This window comes from Artemia sp. Qi Xiang Cuo, chromosome 7, assembly GCF_049724085.1.
Source record: "Artemia sp. Qi Xiang Cuo chromosome 7, ASM4972408v1, whole genome shotgun sequence".
Taxonomy (NCBI): Eukaryota; Metazoa; Arthropoda; class Branchiopoda; order Anostraca; family Artemiidae; genus Artemia; species Artemia sp. Qi Xiang Cuo.
Window position 1 is genome coordinate 47070465 of NC_142800.1, and position 6557 is coordinate 47077021.

Genomic DNA, 6557 nt, shown 5'->3' on the forward strand with positions numbered 1-6557 from the left:
TGTCCGACTCGTAATTACATTAAAGAACCAATTGTTGCCCATACAAAGACAATTTTCTGAGGAAATATAAAGTGTGACAACATCTGGGACTACAATCCGGGTTGCTGCGGTAGCTAGCAACCTAGTAAGAGACGATCACCTCCAATGTTAAGAAATATAAAACCCCCCAACTCCTAAAAATAGAGTCAGATCAAAACAAAAAGTACACCATTAGAACCGCCTTGTCCGAATCCTCTATAAAGGAAACTTACCACCCTTTGGCTTGAATAACAAAGAAAATATATTGGCTTGAAAATCAAGAAAATTGACTTTCACCACGTTATTCTCCACAAACGGGATATTTTTTTCTTTCTTTTCCACAGATAGCTTGGCACTGGAACATCGTAGAGAGTTGTTCAATGGCTCATTTTAAAGTAAATCTCTATATCTAGCGCTATTTGCACTTAATTTTTTTTTATTAATTAATTTTCACGAAAAACTTAATTTTGTATATACAATATTGATCAATGACGTCATAGTCGTTGGATGTAGTACATAAATCCGGGTTGCAGCGGTAGCTAGCAACCTAGTAAGAGACGATCACCTCCAATGTCAAGAAATATAAAACCCCCCAACTCCTAAAAAAAGAGTCAGATCAAAACAAAAAGTACACCATTCGAACCGCCTTGTCCGAAATCTCTATAAAGGAAACTTACCGCCCTTTGGCTTGAATAACAAAGAAAATATATTGGCTTGAAAATCAAGCAAATTGACTTTTACCACGTTATTCTCCACAAACGGGATATTTTTTTCTTTCTTTTCCACAGATAGCTTGGCACTGGAACATCGTAGAGAGTTGTTCAATGGCTCATTTTAAAGGAAATCTCTAGATCTAGCGCTATTTGAACTTAATTTTTTTTTTAATTAATAATTTTTTTTACGAAAAACTTAATTTTTTATATACAATATTAAACAATGACGTCATAGTCTTTGGATGTAGTTAGTACATAAAGTCTGGATCATCGAATTAAAGCTGAAACTAAGTAAAGAACAATTATGCCTCCATATATTCACAGTGATCTATAAAATTTCCCATTACATCTATAAACTGTTCCACAGTTGCCGGTTCATACCTTGGAAGCTTTTCACTAAACATGCAACATTTCTTTTGGATATTACTATGAAGTTTTGCGAAAGCATCTCTAGGTGACTTTTCAACAAAATCCATTCTTTCAGAGATAATTTTAATCTTTAATTTTGAATATTTTTCGTAATCCCGGTAAAAAATTCGTACAATTTTTCTAAATTTACTAAGATCAGCCAGCATTGTTGCCATGTTTTTGGACTTCTGAATATAATTTTTAATTTTGCCCTTATGCGTTCTTTGCAGCTTGTGTAAACTGCAAAATATCCATAGTATCCGAGCAATAGTTTGAATATTTCAATTCAAGCTATTACAATAAAGAACGATCTCTTGCCCATAGTAACTGATATATGGTGGTTCCAGGGATAGCTGCAAGCTAGCCAGATTACAGCGGTAACCGAGTTTCAGTGGTAGCTGTAACCCGGAGTCTCTTTCCTAGTTTATGACTCACACAAGTTTACATTAAACGACGATCATTGGAATAACAAACAATTGCATACATTCGAATTAGTTAGCTACTTGATTGTTTGAGGTTCGTTTCTAACTATTTCAAAGATGAAAAAGCCGTAGGCTTTTTCCTGTTTGTAACCAGTTTATTATCCGGGTTGCAGCGGTAGCTAGCAACTTACATAAAGAACCGATATAGTTCATCATATTGTTCATGTTCATCATATTGTGAATCTGGGTTGCAGTAGTAGCTAGAAACTTCTTAGTTGCAGCAGTAGCTAGAAACCTAGTAAGAGACGATAAGTCCAATGCTAAGAAATCAAAAAAACCCAGAACTCCTAAAATCCGGGTTGCAGCAGTAGCTAGCAATCTGGGTTGCAGCGGTAGTTAGCAACCTAGTAAGAGACGATCACGTCAAATGTTAAGAAATATAAAAACCCATAACTCCTTAAAAATAAGTCAAATCAAAACAAAAAGTACACCATTAGAACCGCCTTGTCCTAAACCCATGTATAGTAAAATTTCTGTCATTTGGCTTGAACAGCAAGGGAAATATATTGGCTTGAAAATCAAGAAAAGTGGCGGTTACTATAAGACTCTGCCTAAACGGCAATTTTTTTTTCTCTTTTTTTTTCTTTTCCACAGATAACTTGGAACCGGAACAACGTTAAAATTAGTTTTATTTTTGGTTAGGTTCTAACTACCCGATGTCAGATTTAATATTTTAAAATAAGGAACAAACTCTTGCCTATACTATCTTGCATAGAAAGCTTAACTACAGCATAGGCTTGTACATTTATATTTAAAATCAAGACATTTTCATGAAAATCCGGGTTGCAGCGGTAGCTAGCAACCTAGTAAGAGACGATCACGTCCAATGTTAAGAAATATAAATACAATAAAAGACGATCACTGAAATAACAAACCACTCCATACATTGGATTTAGTTAGCTACTTGATTGTTTGAGTTTTTACATCTAGGATCGACATTGTTCATCATAAAATGTGTCGTGCATAATAAAGAACGAACTCTTGCCTATACTAAATTGCATACTCAACTTAATTATAGTTAATGATATAGTTACATTACGAGACGATCATTGGAATAACAAACCATTGCATACTTTGGACTTAGTTTTTCATCTAAGGGCCATCATATTTCGTCCACGGTTTTAGTGATAGATAGCAAACACGATGCATCTAGACAACTTTGTTTCATACTATATTTTCTGTTGGAAGTGCAAATGTCTCAACGTGCCCTTGTCCCATCGTACCAACTTCACTCTTGCTAAAATATTACGAAAAGGAACGATAATTAAGATGTAGAGATAGTTAACACCTATCAAAGAAAAAAGTACATAAAGGACAAATATAGTTCATCATAAATGGTAATTATCAATTAGGTTTGTTTTGTATAATTATCTATAGTTATGTACAATGCAGAAATTTTCGGGGTTTAAAAAAAAATTTATTAGTATGCTGAAACTAGAATAATTCCTGAAATGTATGATAAGAGCGACTCGTCTCAATAGTAACTTCCTACAGCTAGTTCCTTCAGTAATAAAAGATAAATATTTTTTTAAATAGTTTCGGGTTGCAGAGGTAGCTAGCAGCCTCATTATAAGACGATCATTCGAAGAACATACAATTGCATATATTGGACTTAGCTGCTAAATTACTTGAAAAAATTTGATTTGTGAACTGAAATTAGAATAATTCCTGAAATTTTTAAATAAAATAATTTTGTATATCTGCAAAGTACTAAAATTTTTATGGCGTCTGATCAATAATTTCCATTTTTTAATTTAAACCAGAAAAAACCCTGAAAATTTTAAAATTAGCTTGTTTTTTTGCTTCAGTTGACTCGCTACGCCATTTTTTTTACACCATTAATTTAATATCATCTTAGTTCAAAGTTATTATTGTATCCTGGAACCAAACTTTTTGGCTTGACCCGTAAAGTACGTATCTCTACATTGTATTCCTATATTTCCAATGAAAATATTCCAACTTTTTTATTTTAGTTTTCAGTTCAGATTCGCTAAAGTTTTTAAGTAAGAATCATGTTAAAGATTGATCAATGATGTCATAATCGTAGGTTGTAACCAGGCCGTTTCTTACTATTCCAATTAAGAAAAAGCCATAGGTTTTTTCCTGTTTTACATCAAGGAACAAACTATAACCCATAGTAACTGAAATATTAAATCAAACAGTTCGTGGTAATAATACATAGCTGTGTAATGACTCATTTTAAAGGAAATTAATACTTGAAAGCGTTCCGCTTAAGCACTTGAAAAGGAACATTAAAGTTTCTGTAGAATTTTTTTCTGATTATATTGAGGACCGAAATTCAATTCCATAGGAACTGAAGCAACAGGGAAAACTGAATGGGTCTTTGTAATATATGACGTCATACGAGGATACTTTTTATTTTCAATACATCCGAACAGCTTAAGCCAAAAGCCTAGCAAAACTTCTGAGGTAATTAAATTTTCCAAATCCGGGTTGCAGCGGTAGCTAGCAACCTAGTAAGAGACGATCACGTCCAATGTTAAGAAATATAAAAACCCATAGTTCCTAACAAAGGAGTCAGATCAAAACAAAAAGTACACCATTAGAACCGCCTTGTCCGAAACCCCTGTATAGGAAACTTTCTGTCCCTTGGCTTGAACAGCAAGGGAAATATATTGGCTTGAAAATCAAGAAAATTGACTTTAACCACGTTATTCTCCCCAAACGGGATATTTTTTTCTTTTTTTTTCTTTTCCACGAATAGCTTGGCACTGGAACATCGTAGAGGGTTGTTCAATAGCTCATTTTAAAGTAAATTAATTGGGTTAAAAACCTTTTGTAACTAAAATAAATTATTTCTAAAAGAGAATAAATTTTTCCACCAAAAACTGCATTTTCGATGTCTTTTCACACTGCAGTCTTTCAAACATAATCGTATACCAGCGGTAAGATTTGAACCTAGGCCTCCGAAGAGACTGGTGGCTAACACCAGTGCCTTGGACCACTCGGCCAGGCTGCCTCTCATAAATAAATATATATGTGAATTTGGGTTGCAGCAGTAGCTAGCAACCTAGTAAGAGATGATCAGTCCAATGCTAAGAAATATAACAAAACTCCTAAAAATAGAGTCAGATCAAAACAAAAGTACATCATTAGAATTACCTTGTCTGAAACCCTACTAGATAAATAATGAATGTCATCATAGTTTTATATTAGAGCTATGACGTGAATAGAAAAACATGAAATTATATTGTTGTTTCTGAAGACGTCATGAAATAATATCATTGCTCTATGACGTCAACAAAATCATTACGCTGTGACGTCATAATTACTACTTAAGAACTACAAAGATGAAAATGTTCTCATTCATAATTAGATAATGGTTTCAATCAAGCAAGTCGCACGCAAGTTGAAAAAACAGTACTACACAAACAACAGAGATAGTATCTTGAAAAGAGAAAAGCAAAAATATTCAACCGACCAGGCGCATCGAGAAGTAAAAATTGAGAGAGCAAAACAAAGGTATTCAACCGACCAGGCGTATCGAGAAGTAATAATTGAGAGAGCAAAACAAAGGTATTCAACCGACCAGGCGTATCGAGAAGTATACAGTAAAGAACAAACTTTCAGCCCATAGTAACTAAAATAAGATTATAATTTCAGGTTAAAGATTGATCAATCATGTCATAATCAAAGGTTGTAGCCAGGTCGTCTCTTACTATTCCAATTAAGAAAAAACCATAGGCTTTTTCCTGTTTGTAATACAGTGAGGTTTCCGGGTTGTTACATAAAGGACCGATATAGTTCATCATACATGGCATTTGTCAATTAGTTTTTTTTTATAAAATTATCCAATACTATGTAAAATGCAGTATTTTTTTTTTTTGTCGGGGGGGGTTAACAAAAAATTTATTTGTTAAATGAAGCTAGAATAATTCCTGAAAATTTTAAATATAATAATTTTATTTAACAGCAAACTGCAAAAATATTTATGATGTGTGAGCAATAATTTCAATTTTTAATTCAAACCAGAAAAATACCTGAAAATTTTATAATTTTATAATAAAGAACGACCTCTTGCCAATACTAAATTTTATACGCCACTTAATTATAGTATAGGTTAGTAATTCAACAAATAGCTTGGCACTGGAACAACGTAGAGAGTTGTTCAATGGCTTATTTTAAAGGAAATTAATTGGATTAAAAATCTTTTGTAACTAAAATAAATTATTTCTAAAAGAGAATAAATTTTTTCACTAAAAGCTGCATTTTTGATGTTTATAATAAAGAACGAACTCTTCCCCTTAGTTACCTATGTCTTGTCAAATTAGCTAATTAATTTCACCATATTTTGTTTTAAAAATAATTCCCACGCCGGGATTCGAACCCAAGCTATTTGGTTGAAAGCCAATTATCCTAAGCCATTGGACCATATGAGATACGTGTAGAAAGCTAATTAATTGTTTTATGATATCTTATAGCATAAATTTCATCGGATATAGCTGAAACCTAGTAAAGAACAAACCAAGGCACATAGTAACTAAAACTTTTAGAATAAAGGATGAACTCTTGCCTATACTAGATTAGATACTCAACTTAATTATAGTTAATGATTATAATAAAGAACGAACTCTTGCCCTTAGTTACCTAGGTCTTGTCAAATTAGCTAATTAATTTCACCTGATTTTGTTTTAAAAATAATTCCAACACCTTTCCGGGTTGCAGCGGTAGCTAGCAACCTAGTAAGAGACGATCACGTCCAATGTTAAGAAATATAATAAGGGTTGCAGCGGTAGTTAGCAATCCGGGTTGCAGCGGTAGCTAGCAACCTAGTAAGAGACGATCACGTCCAATGTTAAGAAACATAAAAACCCATAGTTCCTAACAAAGGAGTCAGATCAAAACAAAAAGTACACCATTAGAACCGCCTTGTCCGAAACCCCTGAATAGGAAACTTTCTGTCCCTTGGCTTGAA